This window comes from Mustela nigripes, chromosome 12 (assembly GCF_022355385.1).
Source record: "Mustela nigripes isolate SB6536 chromosome 12, MUSNIG.SB6536, whole genome shotgun sequence".
NCBI lineage: Eukaryota > Metazoa > Chordata > Mammalia > Carnivora > Mustelidae > Mustela > Mustela nigripes.
The window spans coordinates 15,773,363-15,792,948 of NC_081568.1; the positions used below are offsets into that span (position 1 = coordinate 15,773,363).

The 19,586-nt window shown below is 35.5% G+C and overlaps 1 protein-coding gene and 1 pseudogene across 4 annotated transcripts in view; both read right to left on the bottom strand.

Annotated features, from left to right (window-relative positions):
- CDH18 (cadherin 18) overlaps positions 1 to 19,586 on the bottom strand; it is a 982,055-nt gene that overhangs the window by 645,410 nt on the left and 317,059 nt on the right. The window lies entirely within an intron of this gene.
- Positions 16,150 to 19,586, bottom strand: part of LOC132027472 (F-actin-capping protein subunit alpha-1-like) — a 112,076-nt pseudogene continuing 108,639 nt past the window's right edge.

Genomic DNA, 19,586 nt, shown 5'->3' on the forward strand with positions numbered 1-19,586 from the left:
TCTCTCTGTCAAATAAATAATAAATAAAATCTTAAAAATAAATAAATAAATAAATAAATACAATCTTAAAAAAAAAAAAAAAGAAATTAGAATCAAATCTTAATGTTGAGGACCCTTTTGAGTAAATGAGGAACTTTACAGATTTGCTCAAAAGCAAATTAAGACTCTATGAAAAGATAAATTGCTTTAATACAGTCTATTCCCAATTTCAGTATTTCTTGAACTTCATAATTCTCTTTATTATGTTGCACATTGGTTTACAAGTCTAATATCAGAAATAAAGTAAATCGTATTGAATTCTGAAGCACTTTCCTTGTAGACCTAAGGATTAAATTTCTCTCTTATGGCTGCAGAATGAGTATTGCATTTTCAGCTGGTTAATCCTTATAATCTATTGCCCAATCTCAATTCCCAGAAAAAATAAAAAGCTTGTTAGAAGAAGATAAGAAGTTATCACCTCAGTGAGGACTAATTCTTAGTTTCTGAAGAAAAAAAAATACTCTAGTGAAATTCTCATGTAAATTAAATTAAAGGTAAAAATGCACCTAATAAATACAAGATAGCTCTAAAGAGATTAGTACTGAACTGAGATCACCACTAGGTCTCAGTTAACTCAGTTGGAGAATGTCATTTATGAGGTCATGATCATACAGTCGTAGCACCCCACAGGCTAATTAATTTTGCTCAGAGAAAAGTTGTTTCCTCTTAACTGATTTCAATAGAGTCAACAGTTGCACAAACATGACTCATTTAATGCAAATAAGAGGTGAGATATTTTAATAGATTTATATAGGTCAGTAATTTTTAAGTCTTTGGGGTTATAGAGATCAAAATATGATCTGACAAATGTTGTGGTCTTCTTCCTAGAAATTCAACTTACACTAAATAATGTATACAATTTTATATAATCCAAAGAACTCTGGATTCCATCCATAGGCTGCCTGATGTCTAAGGTTCAAAGAAAAATACCCTGAAAAAAAAATCCACTCAATAGAGGGAAAAAAAGATAACAAAATTAGAACATCTATTAAGTTTGGAGTAGTTTTATTTTCATATATACAAAAGGGCATATTAATTCATATTATTTATTTTTAAAATATCACAAAGGTTGTTGAAAAGTTTCAACACTTTCTTAAAGATCAATTGAAAAGCTACCTAAGGTGGTGATTTATTCATTTTGATTTATTTAATTCAGCAATTTCCCTTAGGCTTTAACAGATTTTAATAAGAAATAACTTTCTTAATATTAAACAGTTGGAACCAAAGCAGTGATATGAAGCCTCCAACTATCCTCAGACAATGCAGTAGTATCCTGACCTTTCTGCTGCTTCTTTCATGAGAGTATTTAATACAAAAATATGGAGCATTACTACAAACAAGCCTGTCTGCAATTTGTTCTGTTATCCAAACATCGCCTTGCCTTTGGTCATCTAGCAAAAATTCTACCATAAAATTAACTAGTAATCTAGAGTGATTTTGTGTTTCATAATTAATACTTCGCTTTCTTAATTAGTAGGTAGGTATTGTAGAATGGCACACCAAAATCTATTTCACCTTCCAAATATACCTTCATGGACTACAAAGGCTAGAAATCCATAAGCTTCATTGTCAAACATTCTTGCACCTGCAGTTTAGATGACCACCTTATAACTCAGGTTCTGGATGAATTTGGGCCATTGAGATAATTTGTGTGACCTCTGAGTTAGAACCTACTTTAAAGAGTGTTTTACACCTAGGCCTCCAGATTCCTACTAAGAATCTTACAGAAACCAGGGTCAGATGGTTTCCTAGGGAAATTCTGCCAAACATTTAAAGAACCAATACCTATTCTTCTGATGCTGTTTCAAAAAATGGAAATAGAAGGAAAACTTCCAATCTCGTTCTATGAGGCATTACCTTGATCCCTACACTAGACAAAGATCTGATCAAAAAGGATAATTAGAGACCAATATCCCTGATGAACATGGATTCCAAAATTCTCACCAAGATATGATCTAACAGTACTTTACAAGGATTATTCACCAGGACCCAGTGGGATTTATTCCTGGGCTGTACAGGTGGTTCAACAATTGAAAATCAATCACTGTGACACATTGCATTAATAAAGGAAAGGACAACAACCATATGATCCTCTCAATTGATGTAGACAAAACATTTGACAAAATAGAGCATCCTTTCTTGATTAAAGCTCTCCACAGTGCATGTAGGGATAGAGAGAACATAACTCTTTATCATAAAAAAAAATCTACAAAAGGCCCATTTTGTAGGCCTTTTGATACTACATGATACTACAAAAGTATCATTTCAATGGGTAAAAACTGAGAGCTTTTCCCCTAAGGTCAAGAACATGACAGGGTTACCCACTCTCATCACTATTGTTCAACATAGTACTAGGTGTCCTAGAAATAGCAATCAGACAACAAAAAGAAATAAAAGGCATTCAAATTGGCAAAGAATTCAAACTCCCACTCTTTGCACATGACATGATACTTTATGTGAAAAACCCAAAATACTCCACCCCCAAATTGCTAGAACTCATACAGGAATTCAGTAAAGTGACAGGATATAAAATTAATGCACAGAAATCAGTTGCTCTTCTATACACTAACAATGAGACCGAAAAAAGAAATTAAGGAATCAATCCCAGTTACAACTGCACCCAAAACCATAAGATACCTAGGAATAAACCTGACCAAAGAGGTAAAGTGTCTGCACTCTAAAAACTACAGAACCCTTATGAAAGAAATCGAGGAAGACACAAATAAGTTGAAAAATATTTTATGCTCATGGATTGGAAGAATAAATATTGTTAAAACATATATGCTGCCCAGAACAATCTACACATTCAATGCAATCCCTATCAAAATACCATCAACATTTTCCATAGACCTGGAACAAATGATTCTAAGATCTGTATGGAACCAGAAAAGAACCTGAATGGCCAGAAGAATGTTGAAAAAGAAAAGCAAAGCTAGTGGCATCACAATTCTGGACTTTAAGCTCTGATACAAAGCTTATCATCAAGACAGTTGGTACTGGCACAAAAACAGATATAGATCAATGGAACAGAATAAAGAACTCAAAAAATGGATCCTCAACTCTTTGGTCAAATAATCTTTGACAAAACAGGAAAGAATATCCAATGGAAAAAGAGAAGTCTCTTTAGTAATTGTGTTGGGAAAACTGGACAATCGTAATTGGGTTGAAGAATAAAGCTTGACCTTTTTATTTCACCATACACAAAGATTAAACTCAAAATGGATGAAAGACCTAAATGTGATACAGGAATCCATCAGAATCCTAGAGGAGAACACAGGCAGCAACCTCTTTGGTCTTGGCAACCAACTTCTTGCTAGACACATCTCCAAAGGCAAGGGAAACAAAAGCAACAATGAACTATTGAGAATTATTCAAGATAAAAATCTGCACAGCAAAGGAAACAGTTATTAAAACTAAAAGGCAACCTATGGAATGGGAGAAGATATTTATAAATGATATAGCAGATAAGGGACTAGTATCCAAGATCTAATAACTCTTTAAACTCAACACCCCCCTCCAAAAAAAATAAAAATATTGGAGTCAAGAAATGGGCAGAAGACCTGAGCAGACATTTCTTCAAGGAAGGAATGCAAATGGCCAAAAGATACATGAAAAAAATGCTTCACATCACTTGGCATCAGGATATCAGGATGCAGGCATTCAGTATCTATATCCCTGTATTAACTTCCTGTCCACTAAATTTACCAGTTATTTTCTCTTATGTGCATCAAACACATCACAGAGAAGCAAAAGAAAATACATCAGTGATAGTGTAATGCAGAATTCTGAGGTTATATAGTTGTCTTCTCAGGCAGCTATAACAGAATACCACAGACTGGATGGCTTAGACATCATTTTATTTTCCCATAATTCGGAAAGTTGGAAGTCAAAGATCAAGGAGCTTACAGGATTGGTTTCTGGTGAGACATTTTTCCTGACTTGCAAACTGCCTTTTTGGGGGGACACCTGGGTGGCTCAATCAGTTAGGCAGTTAATCTTCTACCTTGGGCTCAGGTCATGATCCCAGGGGCCTAGGAAGGGTCTGGGATGGAGCTTAGTCCAGCTCTCTGCTTAGCAGGGAGCCTGCTTCTTCCTCTATCCATCCCCCTTCTCATGCTTTCTCTCTTCCTCTCAAATAAATAAGTAAATAAAATATTTAAAAAAAAAAAACCTTCTTTTTATCTATATTCTCACATTTCCTTTGTGCATATGCAGAAAGAGATTTCTGATGTCTCTTCCTCTTCTTATAAGGACATCAATACTTTCAGATTAGGGTTCCATCTTACGATTTCTTTGAATTTTATTTACCAACATAAAGGCCCTGTTTTTAAATACAGTCACATTGGAGATTAGGGCTTTAATATATAGGAATTGGGGGGGGGAGGGAGAAGCACCATTCAACAGCTTACTTTCATATAATATACCATATGATTTTTTAATTAGAAGATTTAATTGTCTTTTTTAAAAGATTTTATTTATTTATTTGACAGACAAAGATCACAAGTAGGCAGACAGGCAGGCAGAAGGAGAGAGGAGGAAGCAGGCTCCCTGCTGAGCAGAGAGCCATGTGGGGCTCAATCCCAGGACCCTGGAATCATGACTGGAGCCAAAGGCAGAGACTTTAACCCACTGAGCCACCCAGGCGCCCCTAATTGTCTTTGTTAAATGATTTATGAATTAGGAAGCAGTTCATCTAACAGGTAGAGTGGAGCTCTACATATCTAAATAAAGGAAAGGGTTTTTTTTGTTTGTTTTGCTTTGTTTTGTTTTTAATTTAAATTCAAGTTAGTTAACCTATAGTATATTATTGGTTTCGTGGGTAGGTACTGTATGATAGTTTAGGCACACACACATACTCTCTACTCTCTATCAACCTGAGAGGTACAAGCATAGAGAACGCTCACCATCATTTTATCGTCTTCTGTAAATGACAGCCATTGTTGTTAGTACCGTTGACATTGGAAAGAGTTATTTTTCTCTCTGTGGTCAACTGCTATAATCTCTGAGGCCTAGAAGAACACCTACTATTGAATATATGTTCAAACATATTTGCTAACATTGACTGTAGAAGGCTCACCTTCTTATGTAAATTGTTTTCCTCCCAGACCATTCAAGAGTTGCCTTGTTTTTTATTCATTTTAATAATCTGTCAACATCTTAGTACCAACATATTAAAAAATAAAGTAATCTTATTAGATTTACTTTTATCATTGGCACCTGTGGGATCAATCTCAAAATTTAACATTGCCTCTTTCTTTTTGTTTGAGAACCTGACAGTCTGTCCACAAACTACATCTCATCCCTCCTTTCCAATTGCCTTTGGAGACAAAACAAAACAAAACTTGAGTATCATTTAATCCACCTGAGAATTTTGCTGGCTCTACTTTGAAAATATATTTGTAATTTATCACTTCTAACTATTTCTATTTCCCCCACCCTGTTTAAGCCCCTATACCCTTTGATTAATGTAACACCCTCCAAAAAAGCTCTTCCTGATTCCGTTTTTGCCCTCTTCTAATTTCTTCTTCAAGAATAATCCTGTTAAAATTAAGTCCAAACATGTTACACCTTTCCGAAAATGCCACATTAATTTCCTTTCTCACTCATATTAAAAGCCAAAATCCTTACTGTACTTTCCAAGGCCTTCCCCTCTGCGGCCCCATTAACACCCTGACTCTGGCCTGATTTACTGCCTATACCTTTTGTTCATTCCACCTAGTCATCAAGGTCTCCTTATTCTTCTAGAAACAACTCACAGATACTGCACTTGCTGATTCCATTACTTAGAGGTATCTACTTCACTAGCAACTTCATGTTCTTCGGGTTTTGTTTAAAAGCTATAATTTCCGGGGTGCCTGGGTGGCTCAGTGGGTTAAAGCCTCTGTCTTTAGCTCAGATCATGATCCCAGGGTCCAGGGATTGAGCCCCACATCAGGCTCTCTGCTCGGTGCGGAGCCTGCTTCCTTCTCTGCCTCTCTGCCTACTTGTGATTTCTGTCTGTCAAATAAATAAATAAAATCTTAAAAAAAAAAGAGCTATTATTCCTTAGTAATCTTTGTCCCAGGAAGAGATGATTCTATAAGGATAATTTTCCTTACACCCTATTTATTATTTATATTATTTGAATGTTATTTAAGATGGTTCAACTATACCTCTGCCTCCATTTGTTTATGTAAAATTCTAAATAACTAAAATGATAACTTGAATCCTAATTTTCTTCCACATTTGTACAAAATGTGTTATGTTTCTATAGTAAAAATTATGCAAGGAATCCAGTACTTATTTTCCATTTATCTTCTAGAGCTAACTTTATGCTAAGCTAAAATAAATGTATTAAGCTCAGATTTTGTTTTTTGGTTAAAGGTTTTACTTTTTTTTTTTCCTTTAAAGTTCATTAGATGACAAGACAGCATGGTACTCGGAAAAAAACAGACACATAGACAAATGAAACAGAGTAGAGAGCCCAGATATGGACCCTCAACTCTATGGTCAAATCATCTTAGACAAAGCAGGAAAAAATATCCAGTGGAAAAAGACAGTCTCTTCAATAAATGGTGCTGAGAAAATTGGGCAGCTATGTACAGAAGAATAAAACCAGACCATTCTCTTACACCATACACAAAGATAAACTCAAAATGGATGAAAGACCTCAATGTGAGACAGGAATCCATCAAAATCCTAGAGAAAAACATAGACAAGAACCTCTTTGACATCAGTCAGAGCAACTTCTTTCAAGACACATCTCTAAAGGCAAGGAAAACAAAAGAGAAAATGAAATTTTGGGACTTCATCAAGATTAAAAGCTTATGCACACTAAAGGAAACAGTCGACAAAACAAAGAGGCAACCTATGGAATGGGAGAAGATATTTGCAAATGACACTACAGACAAAGGGCTGATATTCAAATCTATAAAGAACTTCTCAAACTCAACACCCCAAAAAAACAGATAATCAAGTCCAGAAATGGGCAGAAGAAATGAACAGATACTTGTACAATGAAGACATAAAAATGATTGTAGACACATGAAAAAATTTCATCATAATTAGCCATCAGGGAAATTCAAATCAAAACCACATTAAGAGACCACCTTACATCAGTTAGAATAACAAAAATTAACAAGGCAAGAAAAAACAAATGTTGGAGAGGATGTGGAGAAAGGGGAACCCTCTTACAATGTTGGTGGGAATGCAAGTTGGCACTGCCAGTTTGGAAAACAGTGTGGAGGTTACTCAAAAAGTTAAAAATAGAGCTTCCCTATAACCCTGCAATTGCATTACTGGGTATTTCCCTCAAAGATACAGATGTAGTGAAAAGAAGGGCCATATATATCCCAACATTCAGAGAAGCAATGTCCACAACAGCCAAACTGTAGAAAGAGCAGAGATGTCCTTCAACAGATGAATTGCTAAAGATGTGGTCCATATATACAATGGACTATTACTCAGTCATCAGAAAGGATGAATAACCAATTTTTGTATCAACGTGGATGGGACTGGAGGATATTATGCTGAGTGAAATAAGTCAAGCAGAGAAAGTCAATTACTATATGGTTTCATTTACTTGTGGAACATAAGGAAAAACATGGAGGACATTAGGAGAAGGAAAGGAAAAGTGAAGGGAGGTCAATGAACCATGAGAAACTGTGGACTCTGAGAAACAAACTGAGCATTTTAGTGGGGAAGGATGGTTGAGCCTGGTGGTGGTTATTAAGGAGGGCACATATTGCATGGAGTTCTGGGTGTTATACGTAAACAATGAAACTTGGAACACTACATCAAAAACTAATGATGTATTTTATGGTGACTAACATAATGCAATAAAAAATATATAAAGTTCATTAGGCCTACTTTACATTTTCTTCTATTTTCATCACGTGGGTCATAAAATATATTGATTTCAATATAACCCACTTAAAATGAGCAATAAAACAACTTTGGGATGGAGGATGTGGGAAAACATGACTATAGAAGCTCAATAAATAAATCTAACATGCATACTAATACTCAATGGATAAAAGCATGTGGAGAATGGTATATTTGTCTTGAAGAATTTAAGCACAATCCCCCTGTCATTAGAAAGTCCAATAGGGTATGAGAGACTTTTGAATAATCCAGTAATAATGAGTGTCACTTAAATGTTTGTGTCTGTTAAAAAATACAACTATTTTTTATCTCCTATCACCTGTTTTGTTATTGTTCAATATGCAAATGTGTTTAACACAATTCAGTATCTTAAATAATTATGTCTATGCGGAAGCTGATTTCTGGAGGAGGATTTTCCAACTTGCTGTTTATCATTTATATGTTTTGAATGCTATGCTAGATTGTGAAACTATTTATAACTTACTTTGATTACCTTGGATTTTGCCAAGTTTTAGAGTTATGCAATGTACAAGAGAAGAGGATTAGAGTGGATAGAATAGGAACACTGATGAAAAATTACTTCCATTAATATTTGACAGCCTACATTTTAGCAAGAAGTTCTGGGTAGGAAAAGAAGAAAATGATTCTGATCTTGTTACAATGGTAACAACTATAAAAATTAAATCAGAATTACTGTTAGATGAATTTTTCCCCATTAAGGTATATATATTATGGAAATAATGTCATAGTGTTTGCTGAAAATGGCTCAGCATTTTAATGAGTTTTGAAAGTTTTGATAAGTTTTAAAAATCTTATATGCTAATTTTCCTATAAACTTTTGCATTTCTGATTAGTCCAAAAGGAACATATTATATTGATTACATTATTATGTCTGATTTTTTTTTCCTACTCTAACACCTAACAATTATGTAGCATGTCCTTCCCTCATTAGGGCCTAATGTTGAAAAAAGATTAGATAACAGATGGGTTAAAACTTTTGGTGTTGTAGCTCAAAGCAGATGAAGTAATAGAAATATCTCTTATGGAAAACCTGCCAAGAGGAAATCAATCTTGAAGACTTAAAAGATTTTATTGTCTTATAGTTACTTGACATCAGGGAATATATATGAATATATATGCATATATAATATTCTTATATATATACACACAACTTTTTTTTTTCTCTTTACTGCTGGTCTGAAATGTGAATCTGACAGAATACAGTAACTGGTAACACACACTAAAGACTGAAGAAAAAATACCAGGAAGGAGACTAGGGATCCTAGAGAATTGAAATATTTGAGGATAATTAAAGCACTGGGTAGAAGACAGGGTTCTAAAAACACAAATAGATGTCCTACCAATAAGAGATTATGCTGACTGAAATCAGTCAAGCAGAGAGAGTCAATTATCATACGGTTTTATTTATTTTTGGAGTGTAACAAATAACATGGAGGACATGGGGAGAAGGAGAGGAGAAGGGAGTTGAGGGGAATTGGAAGGGGAGGTGAACCATGAGAGACTATGGACTCTGAAAAACAATCTGAGGGGTTTGAAGGGGCGGGGGGTGGGAGGTTGGCGGAACCAGGTGGTGGGTATTAGAGAGGGCACGGATTGCATGGAGCACGGGGTGTGGTGCAAAAACAATAAATTCTGTTATGCTGAAAAGAAATAAAAAAATAAAAATAAAAATAAAATATATATTAAAGAAAGAAAAAAAAGAAAGAAAGAAAAAGCCATCCCCTGAGAGGGATAATCTTAGAGAAAAAAAATCCCTACTTAGGAATCAGGAAAAATTGGACTAAGTTAGGGGACCAATCTAATACACTAACTCTAATTTAAAGATCTATGGATTAGAAAATGTAATTCATACCAATAGAAGTTTTTTGTCTTTTTTCTGGATTCCATCCATGTGGAATTCACTAACAGAAACTGCCAGCTATTTTATTATTTCATCCTTTTGTGTTATAACCAAGGTTATTATGAAAAAAAGTTCCCCATCAATCAAGGTAAAATCCCTCAGGAGTGTTTCTTCTGACATCCAAGTTAGTGGAGAAAGTTAATTCTACCTAAAGAGATTGAAGACCAGGTAATAGAGATAGGTTTAGTGGATTTTGTGGACTAATAGGCACAAATCCTATTAACAGGCAAGCTGTTTTGTTATCTTCTAGTAATATGACTTTGCTTTGCCTCTAAATCCTAAAACTTGGTTATGGTCAAGCAAACCGATTTATAACTCAAATCACTTCCCCTGCCCATTGTCTATATGACAGCCTTATTACAGTTGAATTCTGACCTCTCAACAAAAATTTATTTCAATTTGATAGTCAAACAATACAACAGTATTCTAATTACCACTTATAAAGAACCATAATCACTTAGTGCACTGTACAGACAACTAAAATTATTTATGCTTTTCCCATGAAATGTTTACTTTAAAAAAACAGAGAAATAATAAATGCATGTTTTATTGACATAACCCTAAACCTATGTTTAACAGCAAACCTAAAACAGCATGGGAAGTAAGTTTGATACTTCTACATCCTTTTAAATTTCCCACCAAGCCTGCATGTTACAATTGATTAAGGAAACACCTTAAAAGGGTAAAAAGAAGTCTTCTCTTAAACTAAAGTATCTGCTTTATAGTTTATATAAGAAGACACATTTAAAAACATAAGAAAAGCTCTGGAGATTAACCTTTGAACTGTACCTATTGTACTAACAGATAAAAACAACTTCAAGATAGAGAGTTTTCAGTAAGGGTTCAGCCCATTATAGATGAGACACCCGAAAACAAAATCCTTAAGCTCTGTTATCAAAGATCTCAATTCTGAACAGCACAACAAAAGAAAAAGTCTATCAAACAAACCAATCACAGGTATCTTTCAAAGAAAAATTGGTATATAAAAATGAAAAGAAAACCCTCATTTTTGATTATAAAATAAGGCCTATCTAGTTCAAACATAAACATTTTATTCCTTTTCAATTAGATATAAATTCTTGGTTCTTTCCACAGAAATAAACTATTCTACCAATAAAGTCAGATTAGGATTTTGCATTTTTATGGCTACTACCAAGAGTATGGCACAATATCTGTCTCAGTCTGTCTATAGTTCAAAGATTAAGCCAAGAAAATTTTACCTAGGATGGAAAATTGAACCAACATGAGATATATATGGATTCACATAGCTTTCTTAGGAAAAAAGGAAGATAGTAGAGTTGGCTGGACCTGTAAACCAACTATCTTTTTTTTTTTAATTGGTGGGTAAAATTATGCTTTGCTCTGTAATTAAAATTATACATACCCTAATGTCTTATTTCCCTGTATGTTTTTGGATTTTTAACTGTGAGCTTATTTTCCATGGAACTCTATTCATGCAAATGCTTTGAGCATGCAGAGTTCCTTCAAATATCTTGTATTTACTTTGGATTTATTATTTTTTCTATCAACCGGATTATCTGAATTCAGTATGAACTGTTAAAGCTAAGTTATCATTATTAATTCTCAGGGAAAGGTTTTTCACCCTCTAGCTCTTCATTTTGAGAAAAAAAAAAAAAATGGTTTTGGATCTAGCATGGGGTGAGAGGAAGTGACCTGATATTTAGTGCACGCTTACCCTGAAGTTACAGTCATTTGAAGTCCCAAACCTATTTAGAAGTTCTACAGAAGGCTTACTACCTAGAGCCAGTCCCAGAAATACATAAGAAATAAAGTTCAATTTCCTTAGGTTTCATTTTACAATGTCCTCAGGGCAAATAGCTTGTTCTAGTGAAATGCTATTTACCTCTCTTCTTTCTTGCTTTTAAATTAGTTTTTGGTCTCGGGACTCTTTATTTCCTTGGTAACTTCTTAATGCAATTAGAAAGTTGGTTTACTTTCATATATTTATTTTAAAAAATTATATACAGTGTTTTTAATACTTTTCACCAGGAGGATGGCCATGTATATATTCCAGCCTTATGCTGGAAACATAGGTTAAGAGTACTTCTTTTAAATGTTTCTAAATCAAATTTTATTTTAAGGGACTATATAAAAGGATAAATATAATTTTTATAGAGTATTTACTTAGATTCAATTGTTATAAAGACTTTACAACATTGCTTCATCTATTCACAATACTGTGGTATGTTAAAGAACATTCTTGACTTTCAATCACTTTACCCCACATATATAATTTTCCAGGAAGAGAGAAATTGAGAACACAAGCAGGGGGACCTTTAGGCAGAGGGGGAAGCAGGCTCCCTGTTGAGCAAGGAGCCTGATGTGGTACTGGATCCCAGGACCCTGGGATCATGACCTAAGCTAAAGACAGACACATAACTGAGCCACCAAGGCATCCTTACCTATATATTTTTATAAGCATCTTATAAAACTATGAATCTTTCCTTGCATGACCACAGTTTCCTTTCTATACATCACAATATGAAATTAACTATTTGGCATCATCTAATATGTTCATTCTCAAATTTCCCCGCTTATCTCAAGAAAAGACTTTTTGTAGCTTATTTGAAACAGAATCAAGGTTCACATTTATATGTACTATGTCTCTTATGTCCTTTTTAATTTAAAACAGCCTCCATCCTCTGTTATTATTCCCCCTTGCTTGTTTAAGATAGATTTTTTTTTGATAAAAATTTTAATAGTTTTCCTCATGCACTTTAAGAAACTTTAATCCTGCTTTTGTGGGTCTCCATATCTGTTCCTATAGAAATCACCAAGGAATATATTTTGTTAATCCAATGGACCTCTCAACAGCAAATGTGCATTTAGGTCGAGACTGGTCACCAATCACCCCAGCAGAGGGGATTTAATATTGAGTGAAAAGCACGAGGTGAGTGTAAAGATCAGAAATCACAAAGCAGAGGATATATTGAAAACAAGGAATACAGTTTTCTCACCTAACTATATTGCTTTGCAAACACACAATACCCCATGAAATAAAGCACATCTTACATGTCTGACCTTCTCAGAAAATCACCTTTTTAACTCTGTGTGAAATATGTGTGAAATATACCATATTACATAAATGTGAGGCATTGGTAGTGGTTAATTTATTTGTACAATTTATAAAAGGCTTATTATGTACATAATACTGAGTTACTGATGATAACAGAAGTCACATTTTTTGAAATCTACTAATGGATTCACTCATATTGATGAATAATCCAACAGTGTAATAACTATTTCCTCCTTCCAATGTCAAAATGTTAATGAATATATAGATGGTTACACAAGCATTGAATGGAAGAGAGAGTGTTTAAATCCTGCCTGGATTGCAGCATGTCCTTTTTACTTTTGGAGGACATTTACCTTATAAAAACCTTTCTAATTAGAAGAAAATACCAAAAATTCCTTGCAGTATAGAATAGATTTTTTTTTTCTTTTTTGAAAAGGAACTAATTTCCAAAATACCTTTCTAATTTGGCCAGTGTTTCTTAAATGGTTACTGAAGAGAAAAGTTTTTCATCTTCTGGTATCAGCTCTGCATTCTGGCAGATACAATAAACTAGTTAGATGTGAGTAAACTAGCCTGGGAGCGGAATCATTCTTAAAGAGCACGGAAAGAATGCACAAGAATTTTTGTTTAGATGTGATTCTTCAGTAACATTAAATTTAAATACCACAAAAAACTAAGTCCGAATCATTTAACTATTTCCAGACAGGGACGCCTGGGTGGCTCAGTTGGTTGGACGACTGCCTTCGGCTCAGGTCATGATCCCGGAGTCCTGGGATCGAGTCCCACATCAGGCTCCCAGCTCCATGGGGAGTCTGCTTCACTCTCTGACCTTCTCCTCGCTCATGCTCTCTCTCACTGTCTCTCTCTCAAATAAATAAATAAAATCTTTAAAAAAAAAAAAAAAAAAAAAAAAAAAAAAAAAAAAAAAAAAAAAAAACTATTTCCAGACAAAGTTCTCTTCTGAATTGAACTAAGAGATAAGAACCTTGTTCTTCCTGTCTCTTTTTGTTGATGACTTTATGAACTCAATGTAAGCCTCATGTGTTCCATTCTTTCCATTACAGCTGCCTTTCTTCCTACTGATTTCTTCCCCAGTGAAAGGAAAATGTAATACAACAATGAACTTGTTCAAAATGTAACTGCCTTTACATCCCTTGAACCAAAAGTGATTTGAGGAATAAAGAGTTTTTGACATGTAATTTAAATCTATCCTTGATAAGTGATTTGACTAGGGAGAAATTGTTTTAGGAAAAATCAAGGTCAACGAAAATGGGAAAGCACATCGGAAATATTTGAAAGAAATGTTCTCCATTGTTTGTTCTATGTAAGTGTGACTTATTAAATGCATTTCTTACTTTTATTTTTAAAGCAAATATATTTTATTTGAAATAAACAAAAGTGCTCCTATAGCTCAGGGGGTCACTTGGAAACAAACATGCTTGACTATATTACTAAGCCAAACTTAAAAGGAAAGACAACCCCCCTTCTTTTTTGACATGTATCCACAGATAAATAGGAAGACACTACCCGTTTTTTTTTTTTTTGAAAAAATGACCCTCCCATAAGGCCTGGTCATAGAAGTGTAAACAACATAAATGGATACACCATTAGCAGTTGTCATATCATATCTATGTCACCCATGGATTCTGAGATCACACATAGACCTGCCAATACACCTGGGAAGAGTTGGTACATCACAGTTACATCTGAGTTCTTGGCAGACAGCACTGAAGAAGAGCAATTTGGAACAAGGTGTACATCTTATTTTGAACAAATCACCAATATTCCCTCAAATAACAGGTTACAGTAGAAAGATTCTACCTGGAATGTATCCTTTTCACTTTGGTTCATCTTTAGATTTTGTTTGAGATTTACATAGTTGTTTAGATTCATTTGCTTATAGTACAATCCCACCACAAAGTATTAAAGCGCAAGATACCGATTATACCTTCAACATCTGTGTTTTTCAAAATTTATACTCTAGTGCATTCCTAATACATCAGTAGTTCATTAGTAATAAAAAATAATGACAAATGGGTAAAACCCGTCTAAAAATGCAGACCGATGTCTACAACTGTAACGCTACTGGGTGGGAAGGAGACAAGAAAGGGAAGAGAAGAAAGCACTTGATGTTCAGGAACTGTGGTGTGTAAGACTCTGGGTTAAAATACAACTTCCTGGGCGCCTGGGTGGCTCAGTGGGTTAAGCCGCTGCCTTCGGCTCAGGTCATGATCTCAGGGTCCTGGGATCGAGTCCCGCATCGGGCTCTCTGCTCAGCAGGGAGCCTGCTTCCTCCTCTCTCCCTCTGCCTGCCTCTCTGCCTACTTGTAATCCCTCTCTGTCAAATAAATAAATAAAATCTTAAAAAAAAAAAATACAACTTCCCCAGAGAAGTGGGCTATAATGGAATTTCCAGACAACTTCCTTTGCCTCTGCAAAGGGACCTGAAAAGCCCAATTCCAAACTTTTGGAAACAATAGCCTTGACATGTTTACTTTTTTTTTTTTTTTTTTTAAGAGAGAGAGAGAGAGTGAAAGAAAAAGAGACAGGGCACATGCTTAAGGAGAGGGGCAAAAGGAGAGGGAAAGAAAATGTTAAGCAGGTTCCACACTGCCCAGCATGGAGCCTGACATAAGGCTCCAACTCACAGCCCTGAGATCATGACCTGAGCTGAAATCAAGAGTTGGAGTCTAAACTACTGAGCCCCCAAGGTGCCCCCAGTTATGAGACGTTATAAATGCTGATCAAAGTAGTTGAAGGGAGGAAGGACGAATGTGTCTTCCATTCAGCTAGTTTAGTTTATAGCACAGCCTCGTTAGTTGTTGGTGGATCGGCAAGAATCACGGAGGTACTAGAAGTGCTTTGAAGGACGGGGGAGAAAAGTCCTGAGCATATTACCTGTCGATATTAATAACAGGACTTCATGGCTAGGAAAATTAGCTAGACAGGAAAATGACTCCAGGACACATCGCTCTCTTCATCACTAAATGTGACAGAATTAAAACAAACAAACAAAACAACAACAACAACAAACAAATGCAAGTAGATGTAGTGAAAACAGAAAATTGCAAAGCAAATAACACAAGAGAATCAAGATGTTGCTGTAGGTTCAACAATATTCCAGGAGGGCTAGAAAACCTTTAACTAAGGCCCGAACAAAATATCACTCTCGTTTACAAATAAATCACTATTTATCACATGACCACATGTTGAATCCTTCCCTCCTACATACTGAAGAATCCTTACATTCAGCCTTTAAGCATTCTACATTTTTTTTGCTGATCTTCTTTTAGTCAATTTTGGTGCAGGTAACTGGCAATGGCTGGCACAAAGCATTGAACGTGGTGTCTGACACTGTGTGACAGTTGTCACTAATTGCTGCCTGATACTCATCTTCTTTTTTTCTTTTTTTCTTTTTTTAAGATTTTATTTATTTATTTGACAGAGAACACAAGTAGGCAGAGAGGCAGGCAGAGAGAGAGGAGGAAGCAGGCTCCCTGCCCAGCAGAAAGCCCGATGCGGGGCCCGATCCCAGGACCCCGGGATCATGATGTGAGCCAAAGGCAGAGGCTTTAGGCCACTGAGCCACCCAGGTGCCCCTAATACTCACTTTCTGCACGTTCTATGATTTTAATAAACTTCTTGGCAGTTTGGACTTCACTTGGAACAATTACTGAATGCTGTACCTCTTCATGACTAACCAACTGAACATGGCCATCTCCACACCAGTAAACCGGAATCTTGAGTATTCCAACAACCTGGCCTGTAGGTGGTGTGGGGGTTCTCATCTCCAACGACCACTCCAGAAGCTTTTAGGCTGAAGCTAGTGGCTTCTGATATATGCAACAATGGTCTTTTGCCATCTACATTATTGGCATAAAGAGTACAAAAGTCGTTGGAATAATGATCCATGACAGGATTCTCTGTACCTCCACCCATGTCCTCCGGCTGGCTGGCTGTCACTTGCTTCTTTATCTAAGGGATCACAATTAAGGGAAATATTGATTCTTGGATCTAAAAATCTGCTATTACCCAGATCACTCTGTTCTGCCTTTAAGACCTGATCTTCACACCCTTCAATCTTTCCAGATAGAAGGGTGTGAAGTGGGCAAATGACTGTACTGCCCCTTCCTTGAGGAGACTGTCATTATTAAGCAGTAGCCAGACATCCTGAACACGTCATTAATTCCCCGGGGGGTACATGAGTGATGAATTCAGCAGCTTTGGGTACCCTCGTCTCATGTGACACCAGATTCTCCAAATTGGTGGTATTGGGCTGCTCTCCAATTTCTTACTTTTAGAATTTCTGCTTACTCTTTGATTAAGAATGTTATCCTTGTTGTATAGTATGTGTCAATAGTTAATTATACACACATTTAATTAAATATCTAATATTTGCCCCAGAATATGCTCCACTCTGAGGATAGAGAGATGAGTAAAAGACAGTGTCTGGCATGGAAGAATTTACTTAAATTCAAATAAACTTTATGGACAATGATGACTTAACAGAAGGCTACTTGAATATTTACTGAATGCTTGAAGGACATAAGGATAATTGAAAAATGTTAAGCTGAATATTAGTATTTGCAATGAAGTTTTATTTGTGTAACAGATTTTTGGAAGAGGAGACATATTTCTCAAAAATAATCTTGATTTTATTTGCTCCAATGGCTTTTATAAAACATCTATCTATTATTATATTTGTGTTCGGTTTTCATCATTCTCATTCTCCTTAACTGTAATTTTACTCGTTCTCCTGAAATTTCCAGATATATTGCAGGCCTATATTTGAAACATAGTGTGTGTGTGTTGGGGGGGGGTGTCTGTGTGTGTGTGTGTCTCTGTGTCTGTGAGAGAGAGAGAAAGAGGAAGAAGTTGATTGACTAATTAATTCCATATATATATATATATATATATATATATATATATATATATTTAGATTTTATTTATTTATTTGACAGAGAGAGATCACAAGTAGGCAGAGAGGCAGGCAGAGAGAGAGGAGGAAGCAGGCTGTCCGCTGAGCAGAGAGCCTGATGCAGGACACGATCCCGGGACCCTGAGATCATGACCTGAGCCGAAGGCAGAGGCTTAACCCACTGAACCACCCAGGTGTCCCGTTCCATATATTTGACAACTATATCCAGAGAGAGGGGAAAAGCCTATTAAGAGCCCCTGAATAACAAAGGCAACATTTTGAGCAAAGCAAGCCCCAGTACGAATTCCTTCAGGGAAGATAAACATCTTATAATATACTATTTTCAGACAAAAATGCAGTTAAATGGCACAACCATTTGTGCCATAGCATCTCTTATATTGTGAATGGACTTGTTTGTTTCAAGCGTTAGAATCAATATGTTATCTTAAAACTTATTTTAAAAAATTGAATAAATAAGAAATTTTTTAAAAATAGGAAAACTAAATTTTTATATCCAATGTTTTAAATACTTTAAAGTTATTTAAGTTTAAATGCTTTTAAATGTTTTTAATGTCTCTTAATCCAAAACCTATCCTGCAATTGCCTTAAAAAATATTACATAACCATACTTGAAAAAATATTCAGGGGCGCCTGGGTGGTTCAGTGGGTTAAGCCTCTGCCATCAGTTCATGATCTCAGGGTCCTGGGGTCAAGCCTCGCATGGGGCTCTCTGCTCATCAGGGAGCCTGCTTCCCCCTCCCTCTCTCCCTGCCTCTGTGCCTACTTGTGATCTTGCTCTCTCACTGTGAAATAAATAAATTAAAAAAAAAAAAACCTTTAAGAAAGAATGAGATGGAACCACAATGTATTTTACTATTCTTAAAGAATGATGCTTTTTGCATTGTTGTAATTATGAACCACATATACAAAGACAAAAACTTTTTTTAACAATCCCCATGGGTAGTTCACGTTATTTGATTACTAGAAAATTAATATTATAATGAATACATTTCAAGAATACACTTCTAGTCAAAAACATCTGAACAGTGTTTAATGAGGGAAGACATTCTGCATTTCATCACTGAGTTTATACACAAAAGACATGTTCTGTCCTCACATAGAAAGGAGAATACTAACAAAACATTTTACATTTTAAATTCATAACTCCTCGGATCTTCTTGTAGTTTTGCTTTCACAGATTGGGATTCTGAATGTTTGGTATGATTGGTACAGGAAAAGAGTAGAAGTAATTTTACTTAAAGATGCAAGAAAAGAAATTGAGAGGTCTCTGTTCCACTTCAAATTACAATAAGCAAGTGAATGGATGAATAAATAAATAATAAATATATAATGAGTAAATAAAGAAACAAATAATTTATTTGTTAATCTTGACATTAACAAGAGCCACACCTGGTGGGTGGTAGACAACAGTTTCAGGCTGACCACAGCAGGAATCAGATGGAACACCCAAAGTTGGGATCATTCGGGCAGAATGTATTTACAAAAGACTTTTTACAAAGAGTCATGTGTCTGTGTGACAAATAAGTTTTCACTGTGCTGAGGCCCAAGGGAATAATGTAGAGATAGTCCTACAAGGAAGATCGCTTTCAGTGGAGCTAGATAAATTAGTCAAGAACAGAGCCTCAAAGAAACAACCTCAAGTGGTGCTGGGTAGAAACACTGCTTTCTCCTTGTTATCTTCTGCCAGGGCACTGACTGACGGCCCAACAGAAACAGAGCAAGGGGAGAGTCCATACAGGTCAGCACCATGAGCCAGGAAGCTGAGCTCATAAACGTGGGGGGTGGAT